Here is a 14,919-nt window from a genome sequence, read left to right as displayed (position 1 = left end):
ACTGCCACGTGGGAAGCAAAGAGCGTGCTGCAAACCTTCTCCAGGAGATGCAGCAGGAGCAGCTCTGCTCCGGGTGGCATTTCTCAGCACTGCCCTGCCAGGCACCCTCTGACCACACAGGGCAGCGTGAAGAGGAAGAAATCAAACTCACCCGTAAACAAGAGGAAAGAGAGGAGCTATTTAATCCTTTTTTCTTTTTGGAGGACGCTAAATTGTTATTGATCAAAACCAACAAAATTAACATAATGGGATGGAATCCTAAAACATTCAAGGCCTCTACGGACGTCAAAAAAGTTTAAATATTGTGTTCAATGCAGCCATCGCTCCAGTGGCACCACCCCAGCTGTACCTTGTACAGCGGGAGCCTCTCTTCCCAATTTAAGTCCCTCCAGGGCACGCGAAATAACTAAGGCCTTTGAGGCAGACAGAGGATGGTGAGACCGGTCGGGGAGGACATAACGCTGAAGCCTGGGGATGACCCAACATCACCGCGACTGGGCATACCACAGGGAAGGAGAATTAAATCACAGGCCTACGGGAGATGATGGCGATGCTGCCCAGGACCAAGCACCCAAAGGGGGGAAGGAGCTTGGGAAGGGGCTCATTAGTACCATCACGCCTTGGCCATGCCGGGCCAGCTCGTGACCACGCGTCCTCGTGTAAGCGTCACACAAGTGTGGCACCTAAAACTTTGGCCTGGGCTCTTGCAGAACAGCTTGGCTGGGTGAGCCAGCTCACACCACCGGTGACAAACCCAGCGGGCAGAGAGGCAGTCGGGGACTGATGGCCGGCGAACCTGCCTGTGATGACTCTGCCGCCAGCCAAGGTGGTGACTTCATCTCATGACGCTTGTTGTCACCAATTATCTTCCAGCCCTTGGGTGTATTCATGCGCCGCACAGCACTTTGGAGCCTTAAAGATGAAAGGTACTTTCACCAGCACTTCAGTGGCTTGTTTCCTATTATAGGTCTGGTTTTGACACTCCCCCACCCTCTTATCTAACTTTCTCTACAAAGCTTTTCTCACTTTTTCATCTTTCTTCTGTGGTCCCTAGCCAGAGGGGAAAAAAAAAAAAAAAAAACAACAACAAAAACCCATATTTATTTCCTTTTTGGAAAGCTCGAGATTAATCAGACACAGTGGTCTGGGAAAAGGAGACTTTCACAAAGGTGATTCTTTAACAAAGAAGTCTGCATACTTTTCTGTAAACTCCTCTCTTCAAAATGGCTTGGTGCTTAAGGAAAAAAAGGCCTTTGTGTTGGTTATTTTTTTTTTCGCTTTTAACGAGCCTAGCGGATGTTTTAATTAAGTTGGATAGGAATTTTCAGAATTACTTGATGTGAAAATGCGAGCCCATAAGAGCCGCCTTTGATGCTCGAGTTATGTTTTAAACACTTGATGAGTCCTGCAGAGCTGTTAATCCTTTTAGCATAGCTAATAGCTGTTGCTAGAGTGCTCAGGAAATCCTGGTTTGTTTGTGTCTCTGCTGAGCTGGAGGCAGCAGTCCAACCTGGAGCTGCCTGCCGCCCCCAGCCCCAGCAGCCCCCACTGGGGGTGGGGGAAGAGGACACCTGGGTCCCCCAGGGTGGTGGCTGTTAGATGGGAGCCACAGGGATCTCCCAGCACATCTAAATGGGGGGGATGCCGGACCGCTCCGAGCACCCGCTCGCAGGAGCACGTCCTGGTGGCATCCCGGAGTTGTGCCAGGGTGAGGACAGTGGTATGTGTAACCCACCCTGTCCCCACCCTGCCGCCCAAGATGGGTCACCCGCATGTGGTGCCTGGTGGGAGCTCAGGAATGGTGCAATCCGTTGCCGTGGCTAGAGTTGCTGCCTTAAAAGAAGAGCTTTCCTTCCCAAATATTTTGAGTTCACCTCCCTCTCCAGATCTGGGGAGCCACCCCTCACCTTGTGAAAAGGCTTCCCTCTGCTCTACAGCTCTGGATTTGCTTGAGGGACAGGTAGGGAGGAACTGACTTAGGGGAAATGCAAATGCCTTCCACAAAGGATGCTGCAGGGAGAGATGAAAGCCAACTCCATTTGCATTAGTTCCGTAACTCTGGATGTTTTCCCTCTCCCTTTTAGACTGGAGTTCACACACACACACACATTTTTGCCACAGAGCTATTCCGTTGCCAGCTGCTCCTCCCAGGAGTTTGAAGAAATCCCTATTTATACACAAAGCTACTTCTCACAGCACCAGCAAAGTGAGAGGCAGAGGTAGCCCCCCAGGTAGCCGTGGTCCAGCAGAGCCCAGCCGTGGCTTTCGGGGCCAGCACGAGCAAGCTCCGGTCCCCCCTATGCACAAAGCGGGACACCCCGAGCCTGCGGCAGGACCCACACCTCCCTCCTGCCGCCGTCCCAGTCACCGAATGAAACCCAGCCAGACGATGAGCTCCACCACAGCGCCTGGGCTGTGCTTTTTATGCGGCCCATAGTGAAATACCAGTGGCAACCTATGAATTTGTTAAAGCAGTGAAACAGGCGCAGGAAAACCCTCTCTCTCTGGATCTCTGTGCTAAATACGCAGGGCTGTCTCCTGGGTCGGTGTGTGCCTGTACACGGCACTCCTGGGGGACATCCCACTGATGCCGCTGCCTTTCCACGGCGAGGCGGCAGAGGAGCCAGGGCCCAGATGCTCTGCTGGGTTTTCTTTGAAGAGCTGCTCGGAGTGCCTGCAGCACGCAGCAGGGCGCCTGCAGCCAGGTGGGGACACGGGGACGCGGCAGCAGGGACTCCAGCTCCAGACTGGAGCTCCAAACTGCAACGCTGTGCCAAACCATGCTGGCTTCCCCAGCTCACCACTCTGAAACCCTCCTCCAGCATTTGCACGGTGCTTTGTATTTATTTCCCTTATTATTTTTTTAAAGGGAGCCGGGGGATACTGCTCTCTGGCAGCAACCCTGGCTCTGCCAGGTCCAGGGGAGTTTAAGAACAGTTATGCTCAGGCAGCCTTTGAAGCCACAGAGGTAAACGGGACAGGGCTGGAGCTCCTAGTACTGCTAGTGTCTTAACCAGAGGCGATTTTCTGTAAAACTGGCTTAAACAGGCAGCCAAGCATCTGTTTTCATTCTGACGGCAAAAGCTTTGCATCGGGAACCAGAGAAAAAAACCATTTTATATTCAGCCTGGGCTACTGTTGGTTGCAGCAAAACCTGTAGAGAGCCCTAAAACTGCAGGATCCGTGCTTATTTCACCTTACATTGGTGATGCTCAGGAGAAGAGGATTTCTGGAGCAGGATTCTGCATGCAGCGATCAGACTCTCTGCACTCACTTCCAGTCCTGCAGGTGAACCTCTGCACCCGACAGGCACCTGGGGGAGAGGACGAGTGCCACCTGCAATGTGTGGCTGCGGGGGGTGGATATCCCGCAGCCTGAATGGAGCCTGGCACAACGGTGGATCAAGCAGCTACCCAGGACCCACAGGGCTCAGCAGGCTGGGGAGATGGGGAGGGGATGGTAGCGGGACTGGGCATTAGGGTGGGCTCAGGTGATGGCGGCTCACAGCTAAAGAGGCATCCAGATTCCTAGCAAAAACCACCATGGGACACCTAAACCCTCGTGCCAGCGGCCCTGCTGCCTGACGAGTAGTATGACAGCGGAGTGTCTGGAGTGAGGACTCTGGATCTGACCCCCCCTCTGGCTCAGGAGCATCAGATGAGGCTCCCCAGACGACACGCCGGGCTGAGCACAACTTCCGCGGGGATCGATACCCCGCACCCACGGGAAGTCACGGCTCAGCTGCACAGCCCGTCTGCCCGCTGGATGGTGACAGTCTGCCACCGCGCAGGAAAGAGGGGGGAAAGGCTGCAAACGGGGATCTTCCAGGCACGGGAAAGCTTCCCCCCACCCACCCACCAAGTAAAATCCACGCCCCACAGTGCCAGCAAGGCAGGAGCCCCGGCAGCACCCACGTCCTCCCGTGCACATCAGGTCTGCGGGTGGGCAGCACCTCTGCTAGCCGGGTAGGAGAGGGGAAGGTCCCACTCAGAACGCGTTCACCACCCCAGAGGAGGGTTGACCCCCCTCCCCGTGCCCTGGGGTGACACGCCGGGCTGTGCCACCTCTCCCCCGGGCTGTGTCACCTCTCCCACGGACTCTGCCACCTCTCCCACGGACTCTGCCACCTCTTCTGCCACCTCTCCCACGCTGGCTTTCCGAGGTCTACCACAAAGGGGAAGGGGTAGTGCGGACACCGGGAGCATCCCCTACCCGCAAGGTGAGCCCCCCCCCGGCACTCAGCCCCGCTGCGAGGAGGGCTGGAGGGAGTTCACGTTCCCTGGAGAGGACGGAGATCAACCGCGGCTCTCGCATCCTCCAGCTGAGGCCTAACCGGAGAGCATCCCGGAGAGCATCCCTGAGACCGGGATGGCCACCCGCCGAGGCGAGGCACCCGGCGCCCCCAGCCCTGCGAGGACCCCCCCCTGTCCCGCGGGTCCCACCCCGGGGCTCCCGGGCTGAGCCTTCGTTTTCCCGCAGCCAACTTTGGTTCAAAAGCAACAGAGGCTTCTCCCGCGTCAGCCCAAGCAGCCGGCTCCGCTCTCCCCCCGCCGACCCTCCTTCTGGCGGGGGGGGGGGGGGCGCGTTGGCCGCAGCCCCCCGGCATCCCCCCCGCTGCGGACGGACGCTGCGCGGCGCTGCCCGAGGGGACCCCGGCCGATGCCGTTCCCCCGCCGGGGAGGGGGCTCGGGGGAGCCGGCGGCACAGCGGGGAGCGGAGGGCGAGCGGCTGGCGAAGGGGGGGGTGAGGGGGGGCAGCCCCATCCCTGCAGCATCCGATGGCGGAGCGGCGGGGGGGGGGGGGGAGGGAGGGGAAGACGGTGCCCGGTGGGATCGCAACGGGGTAAACTTGTGCCGCGTCCAGAGCCCGGCAGGAGGCGGGGGGGGGGGAGGGGGGGGGGGGGAGGGGGGGGATGCTCGGAGCGGCGCCGCCGGAGCGGCGCCGCCGGGGCGGCGAGGGACTCCCGGTGCTGCCGGCGATGCCTTACCTGCGGGGGGCTCTCCGGGGGCTGCAGTCCGCGCCGTAAATCCGTGTGCCGGGTGCGGCGCCGGGCGGGCGGGCAGGCGGGCGGGTGCCCCCCACCCCGCCCCCCCCGCCCCCCCCCCCGCCCCGCCGCCGCCGCCCCGGGGCCGCGGAGCCCCGTCCGCCCCCGCCGCTCAGCCCCGCGGCGCCCGGCGCCCCCGCCGCCCCTCCTGCCCGCCCGCCGCCCCGCCTGTCCGCATCGCCGCCGCTGCCGTCGGGGGCTGCGGGCCGCCCCGCCACCGCCGCCGCTCGCCGCTCGCCGCCGCCGCCGCCGCTCGCCGCCGGCCCCGCGGCCCCGCGCCTCGCTCCGCCGTCCGCGGGAGGCGCGCTGGGGGCGGGCGGCGGGGCGGCGCGACGGTGCGGCGGGGAGAGGAGGGGGGGGGCCGTGCCCACCGCCCCCTCCGCCCCGCGCCGCCGGGAGGGGGACATCTGCGACCCCCCCCCCTCCCCCGAGCCCGCCACCCTCTCTGCAGGAGCCGGGCGCAGTCCCGTCCCCCGGGACCCCCCCCTCCCCGGGACTGGGGTTTCCTCCACCGCCATCCTGCGGTGCGGGACCCCCATCTCCGTTCCTGGCAGCCGAGAGCGACCCGTCATCCGGGATCCCGTCCCTATATGCCGCGGGGGGCTGGGACTGGTCGCAGAGCTCGGGACGCCTGTCCCCGGCCCTGGGACCTAAGAGAAACACCAGAGTCCACCAGAACCTCTGCCTCCATCGCCCCCCCGCCCCATCTCCATCCCCATCCCTGGGGGTTGTGGTCCCCAGCCTAGGAGGTCCTGGAGCCTGGGGTCCTAGGAGTCCTCAGCCCCAGCCCTTGGATCTGGTCTCAGTGCCAGAGCCCAGGACTCCCTGTGACCATCCTGGGGAGCTGTGACGAGTCCCAGAGTCCGGAACACTGTCCTCAAGCCCTTCTTCTGGCTGTGAGCCCAAGGTGGCTCACCTGCTCCCCTGGAAAATGGGGAGGGGGCTGTCCAGTCTTTTCCCCCACCCTGTGGCCTGTCCCCCGTAGCAGAGGTCCTACACCATGCCATGGGGAGCCCAGGCCAGGCGTGTGCCCTCAGTGTCACTTTCCCAGTCCCGCTCCTGCCCCTGCCATGCCTTCCTACCTCTCCAGCCCTGCCCAGCCACGGACACGATGCTTCAGCGGGGGAATTGCTGTGGCAGCTCTGACCCCAACGGCACCCTGCCATAGGTGGGCTTTGTGTTCGTGGGTGGGTGACAGGGATGGGAACTGATGACACAAGAAATCTCTCTCACTCCACAGACTTTTAACAGCAGCGGCTTAGGTGCGCTGAGCCCTTTCCTAGACATCCAGCCTCAGTTTGCGTGTTTCCTGGGCTGCAGAACCAGTGGCCCAGGAGAAGTGGCTCCTCGGTGAGTTTGTCTTTGTCACTGAGGATGTTCAGCACCGAAAGGTGAAGGGCAGAGGGAGGCCAGCCTGCGGCCCTGCTCACACCCCTCCTACCCACAGGCTTGCAGCGCTTTGCCAAGAGGGAACCATCGCACTCTTTGCAAAGGAAATTGCTGTCCCTTTGTGGCATGAATGGGGGACCCTTGTGAGATGCAGAATTGGCTGGCCCAGAGTCTCCCGCTGCCTCTCAAGCAGCAGTTACCCCTGACAGGGCTGACTGGCTCAGCTCCCTGATGTGGCTACCATTCCTCCACACTGGGATGCTAACTACTGGAAAATTATCGAACCCGTGGCCAACAGCTTCTCAAGGAAAAGGCTGGAGGCTGCTCTGGAATGCCGGGCTGGGCATGCATCCCCGGGGGGGGCTGTGAGTGCCAGCAGAGGCGGGGTGTCTTCACAGCCTCTTGCCTTTAGCCAAAGCCGCTCCAAATGAACGAACACTCGGCAATTACGGATGGGACTGCGTGAGAGGGGGGCCCTCTCTGGCAGCTGAATGGAAGCAGATTAAGGCAGTGAGTGTGTTTATATGAATATGAGCTTAATCCACTCACCAGATCAATCAAAGCTGCAAGTGATGCTTTTCCCCTGGAGTGCCTTGCTGCTCCTGTGCCTGTTCTACATGGCTGCAGGAAGACAAGCTCAGCAGCTGCCCTCCTGCATCTGGACCTGCTTTATCTATGCAGGCCAGCCATGACCCTAATTTCCAACTATATTAACGAGCAATACCGTAGATTGCTATGAGGGACCTGTGGCCGTGCCAGGTACGGCAGGATGGCCTCGCTTGGAGTCGGACCACCAATAACATAGTTGGGATGTGAAGCCTTGAAAAGCAGGGCGATTTAGAGATCTCTCTGTGTATTCCTGGCCACTTATCACATTTATGCTGAATTATGCTTCACTTACACAACCTCTAAGGTTGCTACTCCAGTGAGGCAAAGCCAGCTCTTATGCTAATGTGGCTATTTGTTAGTTTAATAACTGTTCCTTGCATTTACTGTGCAGCTTAATATTGTCAACACTCCTTAATTTCGGTGTGAGAGTGCTTTTACAGTGAATTATAACAGTAGAGGTTAATTTGCAGAAACACAACTCTCCAACAGGCCCGTATCCATGGAGTTTATCGCCGCAGAGATTTGTACGCCATCGCACCTGGCCTCACGCACACCGCAGGCTGCTTACCCAGCTACTTTGGCACCAGTCCTCGTATTTGCCTTGGCTGTATCTACCCCTTTCTTCAGCGTTGGAGCACGTCTGTGTTTCCAGATCACTCGTGAGCCCTCCTGAACCTCCTGAAACTGTGTCTCCCCGTGTCCTGTGCCTGCAGGTCCACGCTGCCTTACCTCCCAGGTGTGCTGGGGGGCAGGAGACATTACGGAGCGGGCAGCATACAGGACACGAGCTGGGAGAGGTTAACTGTGAGTCGAAGCACTGGGTCATTTGAGCCAGTTCAGAACAAGGTTTAAGGATTTTAAGGGTCCCTGTTTGGAAATACATGTTAGTTGGTTGTCTGTGTCATAAATCTCCCCATTTATCCTGCCGGAGCTGGATGAATAATTGAAGAGAGGTTTGTGGCTAATTGATTTGCTGATCAGTGGAAAGAAATCATGAATAATTTATCTGACGAATATTACTCAACCATCCATAAAGCTGGTCAGTTACTGAAAATAATTAGTTGCAAACACTCCATTTTTCATCCGGTGGCTTTGTCCGTTTGCAAATGTGCCTCATGCTTCTCGCCTCCCAGCGTGGCTCCCCACGGATTTCTCCTGGTCCCGGCGCAGGGGCCTGAGCCCTTCACCATGGCTCTTCTGCACCATCCATGGTTCCATGTGCCACTGGCAGGAGCTCTTTTCTCCTTCATCCTCGCATCGCAAAGCTTCCCCTTCCTCCCGGTGTCCTTGCAGCCCTCTGGGTTGCACCGAACTTTCCAAGTAGGATTCCGCACAGATCCTCCATGCGGCACTAAGGTGTTTAGCGGTTTGCTGGTGGAAGGGCAAAATGCAAGCGCGTATGTGCGGGACACCATCTGCTCCTGACTATTTTCAGGTGACAACTTTGCTATGTTTGTTTAGTCCCATAAAGGCACCTGTGCATCCAGCCTTCAGGGTGGAGATGCTGCCCCTTTCTGCATGGCGGGGCTGGTGAAGGGACGGAGCAGAGCACAGCGGAGGAGGAATATCCCACGCCAGCTTCCAGACATGCCAAGAACCAGGCTCCGATTCTGGTTTTAAGTTTAAACCTTTAAGCAGGCTGCATAAGCCTGTCTGTTTTTTCCTGCATCTGTACGACTCCTGGTCCTCCCTTCGCAGGCATCCCTTGCAGCACCTCATGCAGAAAGCACAGCCACCTCCTCTGGGTTCCCAAAAAAAAAAAAAAAGAAAAGGAAAAAAGATACCTTGGGGTTTCTATAGGACTGCTATTTATTTTCCAGTTCTTGCATGTTAAGATTTCTGAGAAAACAAACAATCTCTGGAGGCTGGTTGATGTTGTTTGCCTTCTAGCAGAAATCCTGTCAGATTCTCCTGTGGTTCCCCGATCTGGCAGGGGCAGCTCCCCTCCCTCCTCCTTTTCCACCCCCAAGCAACACACAGGCACCCTCCCCCCTTGAATTAACAACATCTTTGCCCTGCAGCATCCTCTGAGTGACTTCCCGGGCTCACAGGCAGTCGCAAATTTGTTCTCTTTGTGGCTGGGGACACGGAGCAGCAGGATCCAGGAGCTGCCTGGCACGTGTCAGGCTGCTCTCATTTGGGAATGAGAATATCCTCTTCCAGTTGAACCTGAGGTGATTCAGAAACCCCTATGGAAGTCCTACTGTGTTTAAGTTTAATGGAAATAGGACACTTGTCTGAGCGCATGAGCCTGATGTCCCTGTTCGAGTGCAGAGAACTCCCTCCCTGTGGGAACCCCACGAGTTTGTGCCGGCATCCGCAAGCCTCGAGTGATTTTGTGGAGATCTCAGAGGGTGCCCAGCCTTGTGTGGAGCCAGTGAATGCCCCCGAACGTGAGCTGGCGCTGCTGCTGTAGCCTGGGAGAGCTGCCGCCGCCACTTTCTGCGTTCCCCGGCTCTGCAGGAAGTTCGCAGCCTGGGACCAGAGGGCTAATTTCATTATGCAATGTTCGTTGCCAGAGTCAGGAGTTTAATTATGTCTTTCCTCTTCTAGCTGGCTCTCAGCGAAAGCCACCTCTGCTCCGCTCTGCTCTGCTCTGCTCTGCGTGATGCTCACGCCTGCGAGAAAGGGGGCTTGTCGCACAGCGGGGAGGTGGGGGACGGGAGGCTGCAGATCCAAGGGTTTGCAGTGGCATTCCCCGCTTTGGGTGCTTACCTCTGGCTGCCGGTCACTGACGCCAGGCTGGGAATTTGCACGGGGTCCTTACGGCCCAGAGTGAGGGAATATGAGCGGTCCTCTGGGTCTGGGACCCCCCGGTGCCTCGGAGCATCCCCCCGCCCCGGGCTGCGGCATCGCTGTTGGTGCGTGCGGCCCATGAGGGTCAGGATGCAGCCCGGGATGGCAGCTCTTCCAGGCCACTCACAGCTGGTGCCGGGCAGCCATCCGACACCCCTTCTTCTTCCTTCTGTCCCTCTCTCCGGGACTCTGCATGCCGCCAGGGAGGGCTAAACCTGGCTGCTGGGGAGCTGGGGCTGCCAGCACTGCTCCGCCACCTGAATTTACGGTGCTTTAATGTATTCCTCCCTTCTCCTTGTAGCAGATGCTCCGTGTAAATCAGCGCCGCAGATGAGCCGTGCTGCTCTACACCAGCTGGGGCTTTTGGCCCTGGAAGGCTCCATCATGGCCTATGTCCTGGGCTGAGCGACACAGGACTAATTTCCCTTCTAATGCTGGGGAAAACTCCACTTTCGGGAGACTCTAGTGTCTGAATTTGTGAAAATATTTACTTTATAGCCAGCTGGGCTGTGTGGGATTCAAGGTCTCAGTGTTTCCGAGCCTTGCCAGGTGCAGGGATGAGGAGGAGCGAGGCCTGGGCATTTGACCCAGGCTGGCCAACAGGATTATTTCATACCGTGAACGTCACATTCGATATAAATGGGAAAGTTTGCTGCGTAGTCTCTCTCTCCGTTGATGGTGGTGGTCCAGAGAACTCCTTGCCCCGGTGCCGGACCCCTGAGCCCTCCCCTTCCTCCCGAAGCCGCAGGGCTCGCAGTGTCCCACATTTGCTGTCCCCTGCTGGGAGTGCACGGCTTCCTACTGATATAATCGGCTGAGTATAGTTCTTGTATATCTTATATTAGTAATCGGGATTAATACTGGTTCTTTAGTATTTTTGTTAATTAATTAGTCTTATCCTACTAAATCTATTTATATTTCAACCCTTGTGTTTCCCTGCTTTCCCTGATTCCCCTTTCCAGGTGGGGAGGGGGTCATGGGGTGACAGAATAATTGTCTAAATGACAATAAACAGTTACAGGTTTTCTCAAACCATAACAGCCTCCAATAAATACCATGCGGCGCTAGCCCAGGGCGGCATGGCGTTAGCCCACGCAGAGCTGCCTGCCACCCCACGGGGCTCCTGCAGCCTGTGCCTGGCTTGGGTGAGCCAGGATGGTCCTCGGAGCAACGGAGAGGAGATGTTTCATGTGCGCACATCCCTTCATGGGGAAAAACGGGCAGTGAGAGGGACATCCCAGATACCCACCTTACCTCCGTGCCATTATCTTTGCAACCAGCTTTGGAGACAGCCTGCCTGGAAGCAGTGGCGGTGATGCACAGCCGCGATGCACGGGTATTTTTTCACCTTCAGGTTTGCTGTTGAGCTTGTTTAGGTGGAGGATGGGCTTAATGGTCCAGGCTTCGAAGAAAGAAGGGGGAAAGTTTGCTCAAGACAACCTAATTGATCTTAATGAGACAGGAAGGGCTTTGTGCTGCAAACACCAGTGTTTGTTTTGTGGGTTTAATGCGATTTCTGGCTGGGTTTGATTACCCTGGGGAAGTCCTCTGGCCTAATAAACGGAGCCATAGGGAATTAGCCCTGATCATTTCAGATGCTGCTCTCAACCCGAAGCAGCACAGCCTTCCAGGGTGGAAACAGAAGCAGGGAAAAGGTAATTGCGAACGGATTCAATTAGCTCCCAATTACCAAACGTTTTGGGCTGCTCTTGGTGGGTGGGCGGTGGCCAGGGCTGGGTGCCCAGGGAGAGGGCACACCGGGCAGTGTCCTCGAGTGGGGTGACACCGAGCACCTTTGGGCAGCCAACGGGGGCTGATGCTCCCAAAGAGCCAGGAAATTGCCTGTGGAAAGCCTTGTGGGTTTTTTTCCCCAGTTGATAAAGACGAAAGTGGTTGTTTTCAGGGCAAAAATTCTTTTTCAAAGCCTGGGCATTTGGATTGTGACTTTCCTAGAAAATGGTGTAATTCCCTCCTTCCTATAAACTGAAAAATGGGACCACAATGTGGTTTTGTGCCTGTGTTTTATTGGTATCTCCTTAAATGGAAGGGGAAAAAAATGACTCTGAAGCTCACAGCTGCTGCTGAAAAAAGTGGTTCTCCAGAGGGCAATGTTTCCACTGAGAGGTTTCTTCATGCCTGCGAGCGGCTGCCTGTCCCTGCAGGCTTCCTGGGGTGCATCCCTGCCCAAATCTGCCCCAGGCAAGGGCTGGGGCGAGGAGGTGGCCGAGCTCATGATGGTGACACACCTTCCTCCTGGCCATGGCCGAGAAATGCCCCCGAGATGCCAAGACCTGGCATGCCTTGGGAAAAGGAGTGCAGGGATGGTGCCCAGCTCCTGCTGCCAGGAGGCATCGCTTGCTGCCTCCCTCGCCGGGCACCTTCCTCTGCTCGCCCCCCCGGACACCCCCCACCACGGTGTCTCCTGCTGCTGCTGGTGACAGGGGAGGGCAGGCACTGCCCTCAGAGGGACACTAGCCATTTGAGTCAAGTGGCGTCTTCTTACGGGAAAGGGAGCGGGGGCAGAGGGAAGCATTTGGTGAAAACACAGCAGTTCCTTAGCTCTTGCCTTCCAGACAAGCAAAACGTGGAGACAAATCACCGCCAGCCCTCCTGGCTTCCATCAGTAGGAGGGAAAAGAAAATGCTCATTGGTCTTCTTTTTCTCCTTTATTTCTTTCTTTTCTTCCCTTTGCAAACAAAACTCAGTAAAAAAAAAGAGCCTCCCTCCCCCTGAAATTCCTTCCCCCTCCTCCAAATGCATCCCTGCAGATGTGGCTTGTGGCCCATACACAGCTCTGCACAGCTGCAGAGACAGGGTAAAGCCACCTCCCTGTCGTCCCCAGCCTGTCCTGGCCACTCGGCCACCTGCCAGAGACGTGCCAGCACCCCAGGGACAGGCAGAGTCCCGGTGGCAGGGGCTGAGCATCGCCGAGGGGCTGAGTCACAGGGAAGTGATGCCTCTGCATCCCAGGGAACGTCACGGGAAGAGAGGAGAGGGAGATAAAGATTATTTATAGCTGCAAGAGCAATTATAGGGAGCTGGTGTAGAGGAGCTGGCAGGCTGCTGGCTGTGCTGGAATGGTCACCCGTGGGAAGCGGTGGGATGGGGGTCTGGGAGCTCATGGGGGGCTGGGGGGGCAAGGCTGCTCCTGCCGGGGCCAGGGCATGCCTGAGTGCCTGGCTGGCTAGGCTCCATAGGAAAACCAGGAATCTGCCTTTTCCACATCAGCATGGCTCTGTGTTGCGGTCCCCAGCTCCCCATCACTCCGCTTCCCACAGAGCTTGAAAAATCCCCGGTGCTGTTTTCTTGCCCCCTTGGACCAGGGATTTGTTCTGCTCATCGCTTTTGCTTCCCAGATCAATTTGCCGCGTTTCACATTGATTGCTGTCTGTTTTCCCACTCTGGTTGTTGGTCGGTTTTGCTTTTTATTGCCAATTACTCTTCTTGCTCCTCTGTGGGGCGGGGCAGGGGGGGAGAAATACTTCCCAGTTCATTTTTAACTGATGTTAAGGATGTTAAACAATATTTACTAGGGATAAATATTTTTAAATGAGAGGGCCTGGACAGGCTTCTGGTGAGTGCTTTGGCTTGCCAGAGGCCGGTGATACCCTGAAATACTCCCTCAGACCTAAAGCTGAGACGAGGCCATGGTCTCACTGTGCAATTTATGGTTGGGGACGGAATGGCTGTACAGGGAATGCCCAGCTGGAGGCCACGCGGGTGAGATAACAGCTACCGCAGAAGCCCAGGCAGCTGCAAAGTTGGCTTATATTTAATTTCAAATGCTTTGAAGGTTCCTGTTTGATTTCTGGGAGGATTTCAGACCAAGAGCTAACAAGGGTACAGTTGAGGTAGAATCACAGAATCATAGACTGTGTTGGGTTGGAAGGGACCTCTAAAGGCCATCTAGTCCAACGCCCCTGCAGTGAGCAGGGACATCTTCAACTAGATCAGGTTGTTCAGAGCCTCATCCAGCCTGGCCTTGAATGTCTCCAGGGATGGGGCCTCCACCACCTCTCTGGGCAACCTGGGCCAGTGTCTCACCACCCTCAGTGTAAAGAACTTCTTCCTAATGTCTCATCTAAACCTGCCCTGCTCTAGTTTCAAACCATTGCCCCTCGTCCTATCGCTATATGCCCTTGCAAACAGCCCCTCCCCATCTCTCCTGTAGCCCCTTCAGGTACTGGAAGGGGCTCTAAGGTCTCCCCGGAGCTTTCTCTTCTCCAGGCTGAACAACCCCAACTGAACAAAGGCTGAACAAAGCCCAGGGTACATCTAGGGCTCTTTGCAGGACTTTTGTTGGGCCTTTCAGGAGAAGTTGGGGTGATGCTGGTTGCTTTGCTTAGTGAAGAGGAGAGGTCCCAAGGTGGGAGGAAGGGCAGGGCAAGGGGGACTCGCACAGCCCGTAAAGATTCCAGTACTCCATCGGAGGCAGGGCAGTGGGCAGGCAGCAGCACGGCCCCAGGAGGATGAACCGCCCAGAAATGGCTTTGGAGGCAACGGATGGCCTTTCAATGCGTTTTAGAAAGAGACAAATAATTCGGGCCCAGAGCTGCAGAGGAGCAATTTGGATAACAAGAACTTGTGTCTGATGAGGTAGATCTATCAACTGAGGTTTATTAATCCAAAACCCCAGCTGAAAACTGTCAAGTCAATCAAGGACCAGAGCTGCTGGCCTTGCTTCTCGCCCCGCCAGTCAGCCAGCTTGGCGAGGCGAAGGCACAGGAAGGCTCTGCACATCATTCCCTGGGGGTTTTATTTTAGCCATTAGAAAATCTTAAAAAAAAAAACAAACCAAAAAGAAAAAGCCAAAGTCTCCGTTAAAAGGCTGCAAGCCCCAGCTTCAGAAATTAGGCAAGGCTAGCTTTATGGTAGGTGGTTTGACCTTCCTTCTGCCCCCATTTACATTACGATGCAGTGTTTAGTTAAACGATCACTTACTCCTTCCTCCTGGGGCTTTTCTCTCATTCCAGTGCACATGGAGCAAAATTAAAGTTGCGCAGGAGCCACAAATCTGGCCTTTCCCGACATTTGAGTACTTAACTTGCCGCCTGAGCAATGTTTTGTTGTTTTTTTCTAAC

The 14,919-nt window shown here is 56.6% G+C and overlaps 1 protein-coding gene across 1 annotated transcript in view; it reads right to left on the bottom strand.

Annotated features, from left to right (window-relative positions):
- Positions 1-5,070, bottom strand: part of TMEM121 (transmembrane protein 121) — a 37,258-nt gene extending 32,188 nt beyond the window's left edge. Inside the window, exon 1 of the mRNA XM_054210569.1 lies at positions 4,988-5,070. The gene's annotated coding sequence lies outside the window, so the exon portion shown is untranslated. The remainder of the gene's footprint in view (positions 1-4,987) is intronic.
- Positions 5,071-14,919: the final 9,849 nt, after the last annotated feature.

This window comes from Rissa tridactyla, chromosome 8 (assembly GCF_028500815.1).
Source record: "Rissa tridactyla isolate bRisTri1 chromosome 8, bRisTri1.patW.cur.20221130, whole genome shotgun sequence".
NCBI lineage: Eukaryota > Metazoa > Chordata > Aves > Charadriiformes > Laridae > Rissa > Rissa tridactyla.
This window is presented reverse-complemented; position numbering and strand designations above follow the sequence as displayed.